This window comes from Sciurus carolinensis, chromosome 4 (assembly GCF_902686445.1).
Source record: "Sciurus carolinensis chromosome 4, mSciCar1.2, whole genome shotgun sequence".
Classification (NCBI taxonomy): Eukaryota; Metazoa; Chordata; class Mammalia; order Rodentia; family Sciuridae; genus Sciurus; species Sciurus carolinensis.
The window spans coordinates 21,524,591-21,546,391 of NC_062216.1; the positions used below are offsets into that span (position 1 = coordinate 21,524,591).

General features: G+C 33.2%; 1 pseudogene; it reads right to left on the reverse strand.

Annotated features, from left to right (window-relative positions):
• Nucleotides 1–323: 323 nt before the first annotated feature.
• LOC124982660 (activated RNA polymerase II transcriptional coactivator p15-like) lies at nucleotides 324–715 on the reverse strand (annotated as a pseudogene).
• Nucleotides 716–21,801: the final 21,086 nt, after the last annotated feature.

A 21,801-nucleotide genomic window follows, 5' to 3' on the forward strand; every position in this document is an offset into this window, starting at 1 on the left:
GGTAAAGAGGCCCAAATCTTCATCACGTTGGCTTAGGATCAGACTTCCTTAACAAGACTCCCAGAGGACAAGAAATCAAAGCAAGAATCAATAAATTGGATGGACTCAAACTAAAAAGCTTTTTCTCAGCAAAGGATACAATCAATAATGTGAAGAGAGAGCCTACAGAGTGGGAGAAAATCTTTTCCACACGCACTTCAGATAGAGCACTGAACTCCAAAATTTATAAAGAACTTACAAAACTTTACACCAAAAACACAAAGAACCCAATCAATAAATGGGCCAGGGAACTGGCCCATTTACAGCAGAATACATACAGGTGATTAATAAATATACGAAAAAGTGCTTAACAGTTTCCTTACTGCATCATCAATGTCAGGAATCTGTTCCTTCAGCTGGCTTCATTGCTCTGGATTTAAAGAAATACCTTTTCACCTTCTGCATCCATCCAGTATTCTCTAATATCAATTAGAATTTTGCCTTTAAAATCCCCAATACTGAGGTACCTCATGTTCCCGATCTGAAACATGCTATCATCTCTACTGCAGTTGCTCTGCTTGGAAGATGACAGAGCTCTGGAGGTCTCACCAATCTTTTGCTTCTGTACAGGTTTTTCCAGAGCAACTTGCTTTTTCCTCTTTAACTTTTTCTCAAATTCACTGTCAGAATCACTGGCCGAGGAGATTGAGGAAACAAGTCCCTTTGATGTAGGCATTGGTCTGCTTCTGTAGTCCACAGCCCCTCTGCCTGCTGGCTGGAGACTGGGTGGATGTCAATATTTAACAGGACTTAAAGTTTTTAGTGAAAAAATAGGAAATTACCTTAATGCTGGATTATAGCTAATTTACTAAAGTGGATTATAATGAGATATATTAAAATGTTATCATTTGAAAAACTGGCCCTTATTTACAGTGAGATAAATTTTGTGATAGTCAAATACTTCATTTTTATGGAAACCAGAAATGCCACACCCAGTTTGTTGTTTAATTTGTCTACCACGAATGACCATCTCAAGGGTTATCTTTGCTTTCTTATGTCCTATTTGAAAACTTACTTCAATTCTTCAGATAGTTCAGCTTCTTAAATGATTAAAATGATTCATCATAAAGAATCAAAACCCATTGAATTCTGACACTTTGTAGTTAACTTTCTGAACACTAAAAATGCAGTTCTTAATATAGGAAATAAATGATGTCCATTTATATCAGTGTTTTTGCCGGACCATTGAGTCTTATTGTAAAACAGACAAACTATAAAATTCAGTGGCTCGCATAATTATACCTCTAGATACAATGAACAAAATTGAACATCTTTAAACGCTCTTGTTCAAATAACTAGTTCAGTATTGTGGGAGATGTAGGTAGTAATTGTACTGAATGCAATGAATTTTAAATTTAGTCACAGTAAAAGAATATATTTAAAATATGCAATGAACAAGAACAAATTCTATAGTACCAAAATAGCAGTTAAAAGTTTTAAGAAAATTTTAAGGAAAATATTTTTGATTTTATTTCAGGTATTAATGTTCTTTGTTCAACCTATGCTTCTTAGTTACCTGACCTATTTACTTATTTTAAGTCAGAAGGTTTGGAAATGATATGGTCCTTTCCAATGGTAATTGTTTTATGTTAGACATTGGAAAACAATAACTTATTTAAGTATAATTTGATAAAGTTAAAAACTACTAAATCAAGAAATTTCTTCTTTTGCCAAAATAAATTACTTATAATATTTTAAATTAAATTTTAAGAATGTTTAAGAACATTGTTGTAAACTAATTAATTTAGTGAATCATCATCAACAGATATGGTATTCAGTTAGTGGAAGGGTGTAGAAAGGAAATTCAGACCTTTTTAGTACTAGCATGTTGTAAGGTTATGAATAAGGCCCTTGAGAAACTGGAATTTTTTATTAATGAAAGTGAGACCAAAGAATCTCCACTTATGTGTCTATATATTATTTTTGAAAATGGGGAATAAATTCATTTCTATCTTTGGAGCAATAACAAAGTGCTAAATAATTTTCTAACTTTACACAACTCTTATTCATCACGAATACTTCAAGACATTGAATAGAAACATTTAGTATTTGAAACATGGATAACAGTGTAAGCAATTATACATATTTAATGAAAAGGTAAGATCATTTCATAATTTAGGAAAATACAACAAATACTAGTTCTATCATTGATAGTTATAATCTTTTACATTGAATTTAATTCTTAGTTAATTAAAATTAACCAGTTAACCAGTATAAATAATCCTGAAAAACTAGAACTTAAACTTCAATGGATATATTATAGTTATTTCCAGATCACATTTGTCTATTAATGGTTCCACAACATGGCTATTGTGAATTGCACTGCTGTAAATATTGGCATGCATTTATCACTATAGTATGTTTATTTGAGTTCTTTAGAATAAATATCAAGGAACCAAGGAGTGGGATAGCTGGGTCATATGGTGGTTCCATTCTTACTCTTTTGAGTGATCTCATTATAGTTTTGAAGAAGGTCTTACAAAAGAGCATCGCCAACATTCCTATGTGTTAGAAAGTGTTCTGGGTGTCTGTTGTGGTTGTTCACATATGAATTCTAATACTACTTTTCTGAGAAATGTAGTTTTATTATCTCCCTTTTAGAAATGATAAACTGATACACTGGTGCATATACTATACAAGGTACAGAAAGTAGGAAGTGGCAGAACTAGAATTTCAATCCAGATAATTGAGCCCTAGAACCTACCCTTGTGACCACTAATTTGCCTGTCAATTTATAACTTAACAACATACATGAATCCACGTGCTTTCTCACAACCTATTTTGTTGTATATGTTTTCCACAAAACCTAAAATGGCAAAAATTTTCTAATTTCAAGTCACTGTATAGTTAACTTTATTTAGATATTTGGGTAAATGAACATTAAAACAATGAAATGAATGGTAAAATTACTATGAAAAACTGACCTTATCTTCTGTCAAGATATGGAGGGTTTCAGGATTTTCTTAATATTCTTCCCCAATTCCAGATAAATATTCCTTTTAAATGCAGTTAAGTTCTAATTGTCTTTTTCTTCCTGGCTATCGTTATTTTATTAGGAATACCAAAGAATGATCATAACTATTCCACTACTTGTGAAAGACTTTCAAACTGGTCTTCAAATTTATTGTAGCTGTTTTCCTGAGAGTGCATAATTTAGTTGATTTTAAAAAAGTTTTTAAAACGAAATAAAGCTGCTTATGCACAATTCACAGTCTTATCTTTCTACATACACCCTGAGGAAACGCAGACTGCTTAGATTATGCATGTTTTATTTGGTTATATTTGTGAAGTATTTGATTGTATTTCTGAAGATCTACAGTTGCTTTTGTAATGCAGTCAGATGGTATATTTTCTTCACTCCTAGTTTACTAGAAATGGCTATGATTTATGCAACTGATATAAAACCACTTTCAAGTTAACATATACAGAAGAGAGCATATAAAACTAATAGTCAAAATCATCTGCCAAAGGCTATTGCTTTGGCATAGTATTAGGGATCTGTCAAGTTGGGGAAGCAATGAAAATATGTTTTGGGTAATTCAACTTCAGTTTTCTTCTGAGAGGAACACTAATATTATTGACAGTGAACTTTGGTAGATATAACTTTAGTACTAAAGGATATTGGAGTTAGTATGCATTTAGAGAATTCATTAAACAGCAACTATATGTGTACTTTTAATCTAAATGACTATTAGTTGTATCACTAATGAAATAAGAAGGAATGAATCATATTAACATAACACTGGTATTTTCTTGTCTGAAGTGTGTAAAGTACTTAATATGGTATTTCTTTTTAATGTTTATAACAAAACTCCTTTTTCTTCAGTATTTTCTAATACAAAATTTGTCATGCAAATTTGAACAATGGTTGCCATTGTTCTAACTAGGAAGTAAATATTTCTAGCTATTTGCCATTGACTCTAAATACAGATAATTACTTGTGAATTTTTGAATATTAAAACTTCCTTTGAACATAACATAGTATCCTATTATTAACACTGATGATACATTCTATCCAACGATTCTTGCAATATGAAATATTTCCCAGAGTATAAAGCAGCATAGTCTTTCTTTACTTTATGTTTTATTAAGGATCTAGAAATATTTCTTAAATTATTTGGATCAATTCATCCAAGACTTGCACTTGAACATTTAGGAAATATTTTAATATTAAAACAATTCATTTGTCCTGCAAATAAAAATAAAAATGCATGTGTTTATATATTCTCATCACTTTAATATTAATATATTATAATATGTTTATATTTAATGCATAGTATATATATATACATATATATACACACTGTGTGAGTATATATATGTATTTTGTGAATGTATTTGTGCATTTATACATATATACCTATATATTTATATATGCACACACATCTGCATTTCACTAACTTTGAAAACTAGAGGGACATTGAATTCCAGATTTATTAATAATTTATTTGTATGTGAGTACAAGTACTATGAATATACTAAATAAAGACTATTGTTACTTTTTATTTTAGGTTAATAAAACTTTCAGCATGTTTGAAAAAATTTGTAAAATTTAAAAAAAACTTTGTTTAAACATTATTTTATTAGTAACTTGCCTTTACATTTCCAAAGGTAATTCAAATTTTAGAAGAAATTTTTCCTTCAAAATATTTTAAAATAATTTAAATTTTTGATTTTTCATGTTAAGTGTTCATTGCCATTTTGTTATATTGAATCGAGTATCTGGTATGTCTTGGTATTCTTGGTAGGAGGGTTGCTTTTTACCATAGTCTAACCATTTTCTTACACCAGAAACCACAATGTAATATGTGCCAGTGGCACCACGTTGTCATCTACTTAACACCACCCTATTGTCTTGGTGTAGAGTCATAATTTCTAAGGGTCTTCAAGGTAAAATATTTCTAACCTTCCGTGACCTAGACACATCCTACTCTGGCCTTCTTGGTGAAGACATGAAGGCAGTTGAGAAGGCCACGGAGAATTCAACTGTACTGAAGAACACAGCAATGAAAATTTTGACCAAGAGACTGATACACTTTTGATAATATCAAATAAGAATAAATATTTCAAACAAATGTCAGATATAGTGTAAGAATAAGGCACACACACACAGGTGGGAATTTTCTCACTGATCTGAAGACTTTGACCTATTTTTGCCTTTGTCTTGTTTGTTTTGAAAATAACGAACATGTTGCACTTCCCCACTTGAGGTTATGTTTTAAGACGTTCCTCTAATTTGAACACTGAGATTTAGCACATTGTGAAACACTTTTCACACTTTTATTTTCACTTTGAATGATGAATATTGTTTACTCTTCACATATTATATTCTCTAGTGTTCTGAAATAGGCCCCAAAGAAAGTTCTTTTTTTCCCAAAATTTTTGGAAACAAACCTGCAAAATTCCACATATTTATGACAATAGCTTACTGCATATCCTGAAACTTCTCTTCAAATTTATGTTTTTATTTGAATAATAAATTTATTTTCCAATCACATGCCCAAACAAGTTTTGGTTTTAGATATATTTCTGGTACACAATTTTATTTAACTCCTCTGAGGAAATTCCTAGGGCTGTACCTGCTGGTTCATGATACCCTAGTTTGTGAGCAAATGCAATTCACCTTCTCCTGGACAACTGTTGGGTTTAGTCCTCCCAGTTGAACTGAAAGCTGGAACTACAGAGGAAATGGTTTTCTACGGCTTCATGTTTTTTAAGTGGAAAGCAATATGCAAGGGAAGCTTTCTTATGGAAAGATTTTAAAAGAAGTTTTATGAACACTTTGAAGTACATAATGGGATAGAAGCAAATATTCTCTTTATACGTGCTATGGATCTCTCTGATTCCATGATTCCATGAGGTAGAATCCAGGTAAAAAAGAATTTTGGGCATCTCTTTTCCTACCACTCCCAAACAAATTTGGAATATGACATTGCTCCAGGTAAATCCTTTAGGTCTGTAGAATAGAAAATATTTAACACTACATGTTGAGTTTGTTTCTCCTTCTGTAGCTTAGCTAGAGGTGGTATCTTAATGGTTTTTAATCAGTTAAGACTTTAGATTAACAGGATTTCAACAGCATTAAAAGGTATGAGATTTTTTTTTCATCTTAGGTTGATCAGCTATATGATATATAAAAGGGCTTATTTTTCTCTCCAATAAACCATCAGAAAATATTATAACAAAATATCCAGCTCAAAGAAGGAAATATATGAAATAATTTAGAATGAACATCATAAGGTATGCTCAAGATCTTTAAGGGAAAAAGTATAATACTTTAATGAACGATAAAAAATACCTGAATAAATGAGAGACACATAACATTATGAGCCAGAACACTCAACAATAGATTCAGCATTGATTTCATTTTCCCCTCACCTGATAACCATATAATTCAAAATCAGTCAGGATAATAGGTCGATTTTTAAGTGAAAAATATATTTTTGTCTTCCTAATTAGGGGTAATAGTTTATTCTGTTGGAAGGATAATCTCGAGTTCCAGTTTTTCTATTTTCATACAAGGTCTTTTAATTGCTGAAGTTTCCTACTGTGTTATAATGTCTGATAAGGTCAGTACCCTGTCATTGATATTTTTTAAAATTATATTTCTAGTCTGTTTCCAAAGTGAGACTAGAATGAATCGCCTTGGAAATAAAATGTGTACTAAATTTAGAGGTTACACTGAATTTGTACATTAGCTTATGGAGGACTGGAATTTTCTTTTTGAAAGTGGAATCTCAACTTTTCTCAATAATTTAATCATGTCCTTTAGGAATTTCAAAGATATTGTCAATGAAAGGGTTTACATGTTTTATGTAATCTGGTAAATCATACTTCTTTAAAAAATTTGATCTAATATTTACTTAATTTTCTTATCAGTATTATGATTGATTTTAAAAAGTAACTTAGTGTATCTTTGGTGTTATTTTCCTTATGAATTGTTTTAGAATTTCATATTGAAATTGGAGAAATATTGCTTTAGAACTTTTTCCACTTCTTCCATAATACTTTTCTGTATCTTCTCTCATCCAGTTTTGCTAAGTTACATTTTCCTAGAAAATGTTACATTCTGTTTATCCTTCCAAGTGCTCATCCATGAAGGTACTGCAAAACAGTTTGTAATGGTTATTTTAATATTAACATTTCTCTACTTAATTCTACCTAATTCTATTGATTGTAGTGGTAAACATGTGACTCTGTATTTATCAAATTTCATCAAATTATCCACTTAAAATAGGTGAATATAATGTATTTGCAAATTGTACACTTAAAATAGGTGAACATGATTTATTTGAAACCTAAAAAGAGCTGACAAAAATTCTCATGGTGCTATTTCAAACTTAGTTAGTATATATAGTAAGTTTGACTCTGGTCTATTAAAAATATGGCCATGGTATTCTTTCTCCTTTCTTCTTTCTTGCCCTACCCTTTTTTGGATTTGTGGGTGGGTGGGTATGACTTTATTAAAATTTCCATTTTGTTTCTGTAATGCTCACATTTCTTTTGGTGTAAGTGACATTGTTAAATATATTTGTTGCTCTCTGTCACTCTTCTTAAAAGAATTTATTTCCTTACTTGGGTGCCCCAAATTAAATAATACTAAAATAATTCAGGCAATTTTTCCAATTCAAAACTATTTGCGTCTGAGCTTTATACTTGAGAATGTGTCTGGATACAAAAATCCATATCTTTTTCATTCTTTTCCCCTTTGTATGTCTGGTAAGTGTTCAATTTATGGTAATAAATGTGATTTTGAGAAAACTGAAGTCAATTTGTTTTTTTTTTATTCTAATAATGGTTTGATCAATTTTGTTGTCTGATAAATTTGGGGACTATTCATCTATGAGAATATATCCTGGTTTTGAATGTTCTGTCACTTTTTCTTAGGGCTTTTTCCCTTCGTTTTAGTGTGAGGTACACGTGAATTTTTCTTGAACTATATCTTTAAATAAATGTTCTACTTCATTATTCTGTTTATCTTGTACTGGAAAATCAATTAGGATATGTTGAAACTGTTCTAATTTCAGTATTGTTATTTTCTCTTAACTCATTCGAACTTTTTTATAGCTATTTTAATATTTTTACTCTTTACATATCTCTTCTAATAATTTCCACTAATATTCTATTCTTCCATTTAATTTTTCCTATATTATCTTCTGTTTGAGAACATATCATGTATTTAATTTCCTACTGTTGTCTTTTGTCTTATTTCATAACCACTGTTCTTTCACTATCTCTTTTGACTGTTATTCTATTTCTAATGTTCAGCTTTTCATTGAAATTCCTTCAATAAATTTGGAGAAAATAAATTGCATGTTTATTAATAATTTCAACTACTTTATAGCAAATCATCCCAGATATACATTTTCCAATTTTTAGAATCCTTCATTGTCACATAAAATTAAAAGTGAAGATTTTACATAACAGATTTAGTAAGGCTATAAATTCATGGACTGTGTAATTTAGCAAACTTTAGCACTGTAACATTTATGTTTGAGTGATCTCATCCCTAAGGGAAAAGTAATAAGTGATTAATATATAACATGGTCACCAAAGTTCCATTACTTGCTTTTAGACTAGTCTGTAGAGATTTCAGGTTTTTTTTCTTTTTGCTTTGATTTTTATTATGTTATAAATGGAGCTAACATAAGACATGTTTCAGGATTTCTAATCATATTTAAATATCTACAAATAACAATGTTTAAGTGTGGACATGGCTGACATGAGGCAGATCCTAGTGAGCCTCTGTTCATATTGTGTTTATAAATCAACATCATATTTTACTGTGCTATTTTATTGAGATAGTTAATTAAATTATTAATATATCTAAGAATTTAATGCCAGAAATCTATCCTCTTGACATCAATATGTTGCAGCTATAGTTCCTATTTTTCCAAGCAAGAGAAATGGTCTGAGAAAAACGTACAAGAGAAAAATATATAGCCATATGTGTACGTGTGCATGTAAACATATACATACGTATATATGTATATATTTATGAGTGTGTATGTAAGAAAAGGTAATTAACATTCCTTGAATCAGACATGAAAACAAATGATCCCTGCAGATTTATGCTCATGGATAGACTTCAGGGTCCTGATGTTAAGATAAATTAGCTCCAACCTATTTCTCTTCTTGTATTATTCAGTCAAGATTAGAAGTTCAGAAAGGGAGAGAATGCCTAATTGGGCTCTTTTGAATGGGTGTCTGCCTGTGGGCCAGGGGAGGGAAAACCATCCTTTATAGCTGCACCATCACAGCCTGATTAGATCAGAAGTATTTCTCCAAAGCACAATCCTAATGCTGTTATAAAAAGGAAGAATACCTTCAGGCAGACAAAAGCAACAAACATTTACTGCTTCAATATTCTTTCAACTCTCAAAGGAAATATGAATATAATAAAATTTTAATTCCCTTTTGTTTCTCATGACCATTTCTTTTCAATGAAATCCATTTGATCTTCAGAATATAGCCATGAATGCCGTGGTTTTCAACATTGGTTTCCCAGTAGAATCTCCTTGGAAGTATAAAAAAGTTCTGATTCAGAGTGGTCTGAGATTAAGGATGAGGGTTTTTTTAATGATAACTTTTTTTTTAAGCTGCTATCTCTGTTAATTATAATATGCAGTACAGATGAGATCAATCAGCTTTGTGGTTCAGAGTTTAGGCTCCTGAGTTGGATTGCATGAATTCAAATCTCAATTAAATTCCTTAATAACGTGGTGACATTGGACAAGTTATTTAAATCCATTTGTAAATTGGACTCTTGCAAAAAATAAATAACACATTTAAATGCACTTAGTAGATTGCCTGCCATATGATAAGCCCTCAATTGCTGTTAATTATCATTATTGTTGTTCAGGTTGACTTCCTTTCTTTTGAGATGTGTATTCATTTTTTGCCTCTTTTGCTGTTGAGTATTCTCTAATAAACTTTATAAATGAACATACAAATTGATAAGAATTTGTGTGAGAGTGGGAAGCTATTGATTATATAATTCACATTTTTAAATTTTTTAGTTGAGACCCTCAGTTGTAGAATAAGTGATAGCGGTTAGTTCAGCTCCATAGCAACTGCTCTGAATAGAATAGCAGGTATTACCCTCCATAAAACATGGCAGGAGGCTGCAAGCATGAACAGGAAGTTTTCTCCTACATGTGTTTCATAGAGAATCCTTATGTCCAGGATTCTCATGTGTGAGCATGCTTTTGGTGAGTACACAATCCCATCTCATGGTGCAGGTGCTGGACTTAGAACAACCTAAGTGGAACAACCTCCTACCTGAATGTTAATTGCAACATTCAGTTTATGGCTTTATGGATTGGTAACAACCTCCTACCTGAATGCTAAATGCAACTGTCAGTTTATGACTTTATGGATTGGTTCCTCCTTCAGTGCAATTGGTGGAAGAACTCTTGTGCAGGTCTTTATACTGTTTTACTCCTGAAGCTGGTAGTCACTGTGTTTTACCCTGGATGTCATCTTCTTAACAAGAGTACTAGATAACCAGTATATTGTTGAGAGGGTGAAATATTTTTATCCAAGTTGTACTTAAATGATTACAATGGTAACTTGAAGTTTTTGAGGCATCTGTGAAATGGCTCTACATATTCCAGGTCTGGGACAAAAGTCTTTTTTGTATTGATGTAATCATTTCAGTGTGAAATTTAGGAAGGAGAAAGGGTTAACCTATACGTTTAGTCCTTGTGGGTTCCCTTCTGTATTGGTTCATTTTGTGCTGCCATGACAGAATACCACAGACTAATTTCTAACAAGTAGAAACTTATTGGAGCTCAGTTGTAGACCCTTGGAAGTCTAAGACTGAGGGGCCAGCATCTGGTGGGAGGGGTTTCTTGATGCATCACTGAATGGTGGAAAGCAAGAGGGTTTGTGCACAAAAGTGAGATAAACTCTACCTTTTATGATGCCATTAATCTCATCCATGAGGACACAGTCCTTGTGGTCTGTTCAGTCCTAAACATCCCACCTCCGAATACTCTTACAATGGCAATGAAATTCAGCGTGAGTTTTGGAGGGGCTAACCATTCAAATCATAGTAACTTCTTAACTCAATGTCTGTACTTGTCGCGCTCCCCGCCCGCAGAGAGACACGACACCTGGTTCTTTTCAGCCCTTTTATTGCGCGCACCCCCATCCTCTCAGTTCTCTCTTTGTTTTTTCTTTTGAGGAACTTACACTCCAATATATACAGTACTTGTAACCAATCAGCATTTTCGCACGAGGGGAGAGCATAACAGATACAGGCAGCAAAGGCAGGCATATAGTGGACCTGTACTGTCCATCAGGGAGCTTAGCCAATCCCTGGAACTTCCTCAAAATAATGTCAGTTGTTTGTGCAAAAGTTAACTGCTCTGGCTCACTGCCAGGCGCCATCTTAGCCTTGCCACACCTAGGGCCAGGGGTCCGGCCGAAACCCCGACAGTTCCCCCTTTTCTCTTTTAAAAAGAAAAGGAAAGCTCGGGACCGTGCCTGTCTTAGGCGGAGTGGTCAACCACCGTCCTTACCCGTCATCGGATAACTGCAGAGCATGCTACAGCTCCTGTCTTAGGTCGGTACAGTGGTCACCTCCTACCTTACCCGTCTGGCTAGCGGTCCAGCATCGTGAGCCATACTTGCGGGGAACTGCCGGCCTCTAGGGCAGCCATGGCCTGATGGAAAATGATACGATCTCTAGCTTGATCTCGGCGCATGCGCATGATAGTGCGTGAGAGGAAGATAACAGCAATGATCATAAGCATGCATAATGCTCCCATACCAGCCCACTGCTTAATAAAACTGAAAGAGGAGGATAACCAATTTAGCACTTCAGACATTGGAGCTACATCAACTCTAGTAGCATTAAGGCTAACAATTTGAGATCTAAGAATAACTGTAAGATTATCAAATTCATAAGACCAGTTGGAACGTAGCTGAACAGACAAGATTCTAGACAAATTTGCTGCATAGCTGAAGTTATGATAAGCTATGGGTGTAACACAAAGTCCTCTTAGGTGATAAATGCATCCTACGCTTAACAGTTCCTGCAAAATGTCCATTTGTTCCTGGAGTAAGTCCACCCTCTGGTTCACCAAGAGAATTCCCGCTTTCATGTGTTGATCTACTGTTTGTTGAGTAGACAGAGCAGTAGCTGTCTGCTGGACCACTTCATTAAGCTTAGTTGCTGACTGTACTGATGTCGTCAAGGCTACAGCTGCTGCGGCTGCTGATGCAACTATGGTGGTAATGACTGCTGCGGTGATTCCAAAGTCTCTCTTGTTTCTAGAAAGCAATACTGGCAATTCATCATCTGTAACATAGACTGGGACTGGTAGGAAGGTAGGAACACACATTAAGTCTGCCAGCAGGAACCTAGAAGCATTTTAACATTGAGAGATAGCACAAATCTGAAGTACAATTGAAAGAAGCAGTTGTTTTGTTACATAGTTGAACTGTTCCTCCTAAGAGACTAAAAAGAGGTAGTAAGTTAGTTTATTCCGTGGAAACACACAAACTGAGCCGCAGCTCCAGTAAAGCACCGGGTTACCCTTATTACCCAGAGTTAAAAAAAAACCCCAAACAAAGAGACAAAGAGAAAGTTTATCTTTAGGGGACCTGAAGGTCTCCTCTATTCCCCCTTTTTGTTTATAAAGAACATTTTAGAGGGTGAGATGTGTATGTTCAACAATACCTTGTTTTTGTGGGTTATAAGGTACATCTGTGGTTAGAGTTATTTTAATTTTAGTGAGGAATTGGTTCTTACCAATTTTAGTTTATAAAGAAAAATTTAGACTTTATAACGTAGTACAAATTATTAACAGTTGCTTAACCATAATTGTATAAACCCCTATTTTTAATAAAACTTAAGAGACACAGAGTTAAGAATGAATTGGTGTTTCTAAGAAATCCTTGTCATTTTACCATGTCATTTTACCATATAGATTAAACTTTGGCTTATATCAGAACATTAGTATTTCACCTTAGGAAAAACCTTAAATAGCTTTAGCTGTTTTACATACACACAACCAACTTAGTTACACACAGACTTGTTGAAACTTGCCCTTTGTTACACACAGACTTTTTTGTCCAGAAACATATTCTTTTCCTTTTTATTAAATACATTTTTAAACCCAGAACCTTTTATTTTCTCTTCCCTATTTGTTGACCCCTTTTTGTTCACATTCTGAAACAACTCTTATGAAATTTTTGAATTTAGATAAATCACCCTATTTTAATAAGATTAAATATTTTGTTGTTTATAGTACTCTTAATTGAAACACAGTTGAAACTTTTGGGACCCTTTATATATAGAATTCCACTTGTTAGGATATAACTCTTAGTAACCTTGTTTTTAGTTTAGTGATGACACAAAGTAAGTTTAAACCCTTTTATTTACCAACCTATGAAAACACCAATAATGTTTAAGTATGTTACCCCATGAAATTAAAGGAGTTAAGAGTACCTGATGTTATTTAACAATTAGCATTTTAACTTTGTAAATAACCAGACGTCTCTACAAACACATTTGAGTAATCCCATACATGTTAACTCCAATTTATTTATTTTATAAAAACCAAGATATCAGACAAGTGTCCTGAACAGGATCCGTTGCCTCTTTCCTGCTGAAGAAAAGTCCTAGAAGCAATTGATATTAGACATTGTTTAACATTAACATTTCATTAGTTTGACCACCTGGAGACTTGTAAGTTATTTCTAAAAATATTTTACTTTTATTAGTTTACCCAATTTAAATTGAACCCTTTTAAATCACGTGAATAAAAGTATTTGGATCCATTTTTAAATTTTAATTTTAAGAGCTCTCAGTTTTGATGCAGATAAGACATAACACCAGACAGTACGACATACAAATAACACAAAATCAAAGGCCTTGTAATTTATAGGTAAATGTTCATTGCAATGAAACAGCTGTTTAAAAAACTTCAGTTGAATAAAAAATAGAACTGATCAAAAATAAAATCATTAACCTAGGTATGTAGGATTAAAATTATGAGCTCAAAAATACAGCATTAAAGAAAAAACAAAACAAAACAAGAATCCTGAAGAATAAGTCAGTTTTATGCAGCGGCCCAGGAATTTAAAACGGACACCTTTTTTCTTCTTTTCTTCTTATCTTTAGGTTACCCCCCTTTTCTCCTTGAGACGCTGTAGTTACATTTCAATGTGGCAGGGGGAGGGAGGATCACCCAGGACTTTACTTTTTAACCCCTTTTTTACCTGGTTGAGAAATCAGGTTAGGTTTGAATGCAGAAAATCATGAAACAATTATCTCTTACAATATTAAGAATTGATCCAAGACACAAACAAGCCACACAACAAACACAAAAATAACACACCACACACACAATTTGGTACCCCTTCATAATTTGAGACTAATTTTACCGGGCAACGAACCTGCCTTCTGTGAACTGTTACCGGGCTTAAAGCCTATTAATCTTTTCTCTGCTACCGGGCTTAAAGCCTATTAATATTTCTCTGCTACCGGGCTTAAAGCCTATAAATATTTCTCTGCGACCGGGCTTAAAGCCTATTAATATTTCTCTGCGACCGGGCTTAAAGCCTATTAATATTTCTCTGCGACCGGGCTTAAAGCCTATTAATATTTCTCTGCGACCGGGCTTAAAGCCTATTAATATTTCTCTGCGACCGGGCTTAAAGCCTATTAATATTTCTCTGCGACCGGGCTTAAAGCCTATTAATATTTCTCTGCGACCGGGCTTAAAGCCTATTAATATTTCTCTGCGACCGGGCTTAAAGCCTATTAATATTTCTCTGCGACCGGGCTTAAAGCCTATTAATATTTCTCTGCGACCGGGCTTAAAGCCTATTAATATTTCTCTGCGACCGGGCTTAAAGCCTATTAATATTTCTCTGCGACCGGGCTTAAAGCCTATTAATATTTCTCTGCGACCGGGCTTAAAGCCTATTAATATTTCTCTGCGACCGGGCTTAAAGCCTATTAATATTTCTCTGCGACCGGGCTTAAAGCCTATTAATATTTCTCTGTTACCGGGCTTAAAGCCTATTAATATTTCTCTGTTACCGGGCTTTCTAGCCTTACATACTTTATTACTTTATTGCTTTATTATTTTATTACTTTATTACTTACCACTTAACTTACCCTTGTCTGTGAAAAATTATTGCTCTTTGGCTCCCGGGTTTCGGCGCCATTTGTCGCGCTCCCCGCCCGCAGAGAGACACGACACCTGGTTCTTTTCAGCCCTTTTATTGCGCGCACCCCCATCCTCTCAGTTCTCTCTTTGTTTTTTCTTTTGAGGAACTTACACTCCAATATATACAGTACTTGTAACCAATCAGCATTTTCGCACGAGGGGAGAGCATAACAGATACAGGCAGCAAAGGCAGGCATATAGTGGACCTGTACTGTCCATCAGGGAGCTTAGCCAATCCCTGGAACTTCCTCAAAATAATGTCAGTTGTTTGTGCAAAAGTTAACTGCTCTGGCTCACTGCCAGGCGCCATCTTAGCCTTGCCACACCTAGGGCCAGGGGTCCGGCCGAAACCCCGACATGTACTAGCTTCATAAAAAATGGTAAAAGCTAATGTTGTTTTTCAAGATTTGGGTATTTATAAACTTTATGCACTACTTATTTTAAACCTAGGATTTTTAAAATGATATAAATCCAGTTAGTGAATACAGTAAGGACCTGAATGAAAATTTATATCTAATGCTAAAAAGAAACATATTAATCTCTTGACATGACTAGAATGATAATAAGCTTGATAACGCGATGTACCATTTCTTTTCTAAAGTAATTTACCACAATGTATAATTAATTCAGTGAGATGATTTTTAAGAATAGAGGGGAACAAATAATATCTGAACACTTTAATCCATTAATTAAGTCATGAATTTTCAATTGGGTGTATATTTCAATGAAATTGACATACCTGCACAAAGATAGATTCAAAATCATAATCTAGATCCAATGTGTTATTATATGAATTAATATTATTCATATTGACTTATATTATAATTATTTTATGATTATATTCTTCTCATTATAATTATCATATTATTTTCACCAAGAGTAAAGTCCTAACAATTCCAAAGTAGATATATTATACTCAGTGTGTTATTAAATACTGCATGATCACATGTAGTGACATAAAGATTAAAAAAGTTCAGCACTGGAAAATGTATTATGTACTTGATCCTCTAATATATTATAATATCAATGTTATTTATAGATAAAATACTTGTTGATGTTAAAAAAAGTACTTCTAATTAATCATCCTCAAGATATTACCTTTGAAAATTGGCATCCATCTCCCTTTTTATTCTAGACCTGAGTCTCTCATGATTGGTTCTTTTCTGCTTTTGGGGGGATTAGTGCTGCCTTAGTTTATGTTGCCATAACAGAATACTTGAGGCTTAGTGCTTTACAGAAAAAGAAGTCTATTAAGCTTACAGTTCTGAAGGGCCAAGAGCATGGCACTGGTGTTGACTTATGGCAAGACCCCAACGTGGAAAATATCACATGGGAAGTATTGTGTGAAAGAAAGACCAGAAGGAGTTGGGCTTGCTCTTCTACATTAATCTACTCTTAACAAACTGCTCCTCCAAGAACTACACTACTCCCTTGCAAAGGTGGTGCCCCACAATCTAATCATCTTTTATAAACCAAGTTACCTCAATATTTTCACATCTTCCAGTGCACAAAGCTTTGGATCAAACCACATTCAAACTGTAGCTAGTCCTAATAAGAAATTCCCATACTTGGGTTGCTGATAACTTCAAGTTTCCTTTTTGCTTTCCTTTTATTCTTGAAATTGTTTATTGTATCCTGACCTCACAGCTTCCTTCCCTTTGCCCTAGGCTCATCTGTACCAAATATTTAATATAATTTAACTTCCAAAGAAATATGAACATTTTAAAGAACAATTATTGAATAATTGGTTGAGGAGGTAGAGTCATAAATGCTCTAAGACACAATTTATACATAGAGTATGTATTAATGTTACTTATTTTTATTGTTTCTTTGGAAAGGTGAGTTGCCTGGCCAAATTAATTTGATTTTAAAAACTGTTACATTTGTGATTCTTTGATATCTGTTTTGTGTGAAGAAGGACTTCAACCAAAACATGTACTTTGAGCAATAAGATCATGTTTAAACTTCCACGTATATTTAGAACCTCCTGATTTTCATGTATCATTTGACTAATGGAAACATTAACTCTAATGTTTATAATTACTTAACATCTTGAAAGAAAACTGAGAAAATATTTCCCTTTGAAAGAAAGACTTAATTTGAAATATTTACAAATTATTTTTACTCTTTTCTTGAATTTTATGATGCAAAAATTAGAAAACATCATTTTCCAGTGCAAAAACTTGCACAGAGAATTACATTAAGAATCAGAATGCTTTTTTTTTATTTCAAAGGATTATCTATTTATATTTTAGTTTCCCTAAGGCTTTCTTCTTCTTAGCAAGAATGTTTAAATATCTTATTAACTTTATATAGAACTTTAATATTTAAAGACAGTGTTTTGTAGCCCTAGGGCACAATAGAAAGTTAGTGTGAGGAGGTTTTGAAGAACAGACCAAAGAATTGGTTACTAAAACTCCTGAGTTGTCATACTCACACATATTGCTCTCCCTCCTCTAACTTCAGGAGCCCTCAGCTCCAATTGTTATCACTTTCCTTGTCCCGCATAATCTTATTTTTTAAGAGACATAGTAGTGTGATGTACAGCAGAGCATTTGCAAAACTGAGTGGGAAACATTTTTGAAAATATGCATAACTATTAAGGAGCTCTCCAATGTATGGTGACGTTAGGCATTCAGCAAGTTTTATTTGTCTGAATCGTATAGGAATGATTTCTAATTCAATAATTTTATCTTTAGACAAATTCTTCCTCTTTATTTCCAATGATAGTAACATTTTTCTATAATCCAAGTGATCTAAAGATCAATACAATTTATATATGCTTCTAAAATTATTAACTGTGCTAAAATGTAATTAGATGGATATCAATTCCATGAAGGTAACAGTTGCTTTATCTCCAAAACTTACAGATGCAAAATTTCCTAACAAAACTAAACCCAAATCATAGGATAAAATATTCTATGAACTTCTAAGTGTAATATTTCCTTTTACTTGCTTTAGTATTATGAAATTTAAGAGTTCTTTTAAAATTATAAACACTTTAATAACCCTGGGAACTTTTAAAAGTTAACATTCTATCAACAAATTACTCTTTTTTTTTTAATCTGAAAATTGAGGACTATAGAAAAAGATGTGGATGCTAGGCTTTATCCATTAATATTTTTTCCAAATCTAACTTGCAGTTTACACTATTGGTAACCAGGTAATCATTATTTAACCTAATTTGCTTACTATAGTTAACCTGTATCACAGGATATAAATTTGTTTCCAGTACAAGTTAACATAATGATGTAATAATAAACTTATTTCAATACTAGTTATGGGAAGGAAAAATCAGAAGATTTTTTTCTCAAAAATGTTTTAGTAATGAATGAACACACTCCAGTAGACTTCTTTCCTAAGGCACACATAACAAATTGAATCTATTATGACATATTGTTGGTTTTCAGTTTTATATTCTAGAAAATATGATCACATTTTGGTCAAGGGGGTTGTTGTCAGAGTTGTATCGTTATTTTTATGGTACATGGAGCTTTTGAGTCTCAACATTTATATTGAAAGGGGACTCTTCCCTCTCCAGTGCCTTTAAAATGTTATCACTTTCATGGGGGCAAACCAACATTGCTTCACACAAGGTTAAGAAGTTTTGTTGATGGATATCTGAATTTTTTATGAATTGAAAATACTTTAGTGGTTTACGTTTTATGATCAATGTATCCTATGATCTTTTTTATTCAAATTTAGAAGCTATTGGTAAAGAAAGATATTTTATGGAAAACAAATACTTTTATATTTAGGGAATTCTTCAATCTCTACAATCCTTTGGATTTCTATATCATCTGTATGTAGTACGTGGTTAAAATTTTATCTAATGAATGCTGAATTGGCATACTATTTTATGTCTTAATTTTATAGGTATTATATACTAATAATTCTCAAAAACTTAAATATGTTGGTTTAATATGTTTAAATCATTTTCTGACCTTTCCAAATAAGACTCAGGAAATTCTGTGCAGGTACCTTCAAAGGCCACTGCTTGTAAAGATAAGGGTTTTCCTTGCCAACACGCACTCTCTACTATCAGTTCTATTTTGATTGAATATATATTCCCATGGATATAGTACAAAAACTCTAATATACCTCTTTTATCCTCTGAAGAAATTCATACATATTGACCATTTAGTTGAAACCAGCATGAAGTGTGATTTGGACAATGAATTGAAGTTACTCACTGAGGACAGAAGCAATCAAAACAGGTAAAGGCATCTTACTGTGTTGGGATCCTCACACTCAGTCTTTATAATTTGCTAGAAAAACTCGCCGCGGGATTCAGAAGAGTTGTTATTCTTAGTAGTTATGATTTATTAAAGCAAAAACAAAGTAATCAAAATCAGTGAAATCTAAGAAAGGTCAGACTCAAACTTTCAGGTGGCCCTTCCTAATGGTCCTATCAGTGACATTGAATTTTCCCAGCAACAGTGTGTAGAAAAACACTTGAAATGTTGCAGCCAGAGATGCTCACATAAGCCGTGGTTTCAAGGGTTTTTACTGAGGGTCAGTCACTTGGTCTGGACAGCCCACATGACTGACCTATGTGATTCTATCTCCATTGCCTTTCTTCCCCTATCAAAACAGATGTTTTCTGTACATTACATTGTTGGGATAGATGAAGTTTATCTGGTTAATCTGATACTTCATGGCTCAAGCTCTCAGGCATATAAAACCATCCTCATTAGGCAGAACATTCCAAAGTCTCAAAAGTTACAACCCAAGAACCAGTCTAAGGCTAATGTGGAAGATAAGCCCTTCTTGAGCATGTGAAGGGGCTAAGTAACTCAGGACTGCTGAGTTAAACTTTCCTCTTCTATTTATTTTAATATCCTTTTGTTATCCATCCCTTTTTAAAGGGACAAGAGTCCATTTTAATCCTGGGCTTGTTTGCTGCTGCCCATCAATTTCTGAATTAACAATACTCGTTTGGTCACTTTCTTTCCATACTTCTCACTTTTAGACAGCTTTTCTTTTCTTAGGAGGAAGAACTCCATTATAACTTTCTCCTATTATCTTATAAAATTAAAAAAAATTCTGAATAGATATCCAGAGTCTAGGCAAAGAGATAGGCACACTGAAACCAAAGTGACCATAATCTACGTTTAACGAGCAAGTTCTTCATACTTAAATAGTAAGTAGTTTATTTTAATGAATATAAGAAATGCTAGATTTTTAAAACCAGCTGTTTTTACAGTTATCTCTTTTGCTTGATCATATGTGTAGATAGTAATTTAGTACACAAAAGTTCATCTTTCTCTGAGTAGAGATAAGGCAAAAAGAGTTTTATATCCATGTTGATTGATTTCACTAAGTTCCAGGCACCAAGTAACTGTGCCTTAGCATGGAATGCTTAGGTGTCCTAAAAAGATTGCTTGGTTGTCACTTCCCATCACATTTAGCCTCCTGACTCCAGACTGCTACTCTAGTCTTCTGGAGTTTATCTTTTTACTGCTACATCAGAATACTTTCAGAGGGCTTTCTATCTAATTCTGTTGCTGTGACCCAAGCTTAGATGCAAACTTTCCCTTAAATTATTTCAGAGATGGAAAAGACAAGTTACAGCAATTAAGTAAACTTAATTTGGAGACAACTAAAGGAAACTGCAAATGCGGAAAACTCCATACCAAAGGTGGCTGCCATCATGCTCCAAAGAACAAAGTTTTTTACAAGAGTCCCAGTGATCTTCTATCTTTCACTCCCAAGTTTCTACCCCAGCAGAATTTCCCTCAAACATTAAATTAGCCTCTCTCCTTATGCTCTGAAAAGAAAGAATGTACTTTGCAAAAAAGCACTCAGCAGAGATACAATTTCTGCTATCATAAAGGCCACCGTGGATGTCATTATGGAAAGCCATTTGGCTCTTCATTGTCTCAGAGGACAATTAAACATCTCTGTTTTAAGCCTAGAGTTAAAATTCCTTCATTTCCTTCATTTAAAAATTTCAAACTTGCTTTTGAAAATTTTATAGGCATTCATAGTATATTGGGATAGCTATAACAGAGCTCAAAAAATTTTAACTTTTTTTTTTATAGTTTTGGATAAAATATCCTAAATGTTTTTATGGGAAATCTCAAAGACTTCATCCATATACTAAACCAACCTTTCTTCAGGACTTCTAAAACAATGTTTAACAAGTTTTATTATAGGAACTAGATCAATTTTATAGTTAAAAAGTAGCATTTTCTTTATGGAGGAAGGCTTATTATGCAACAAAGGAATTAGTTGTTTAGAATGGAACAAAGTCAAGTTAGAACTGATTTGAGTCTCCTACAATTTAATTTTCAGTTTAGCAAATGTGTTCCATTCCTCTCTGTATCCCTTCTTATGAAATCTGATTAATAATATTTTGAAGTTTGATCTTCTCACTTGTTTCATCAATTCAAAAAGCAATAGCTGAAAGAGATTTAACTCCCATTTTCCTTTTAATTAATCCTGGTTCTTTATTTAAAAAAGCAAAGTTTATTTTATATTTTCTACCTAAAATAGGGAGCTCATACTATTGTTTGCATGGTTGCCTCAAACTTGGTCCTGATTGGGTCATAAACTAAAGGCCCATTAGTTC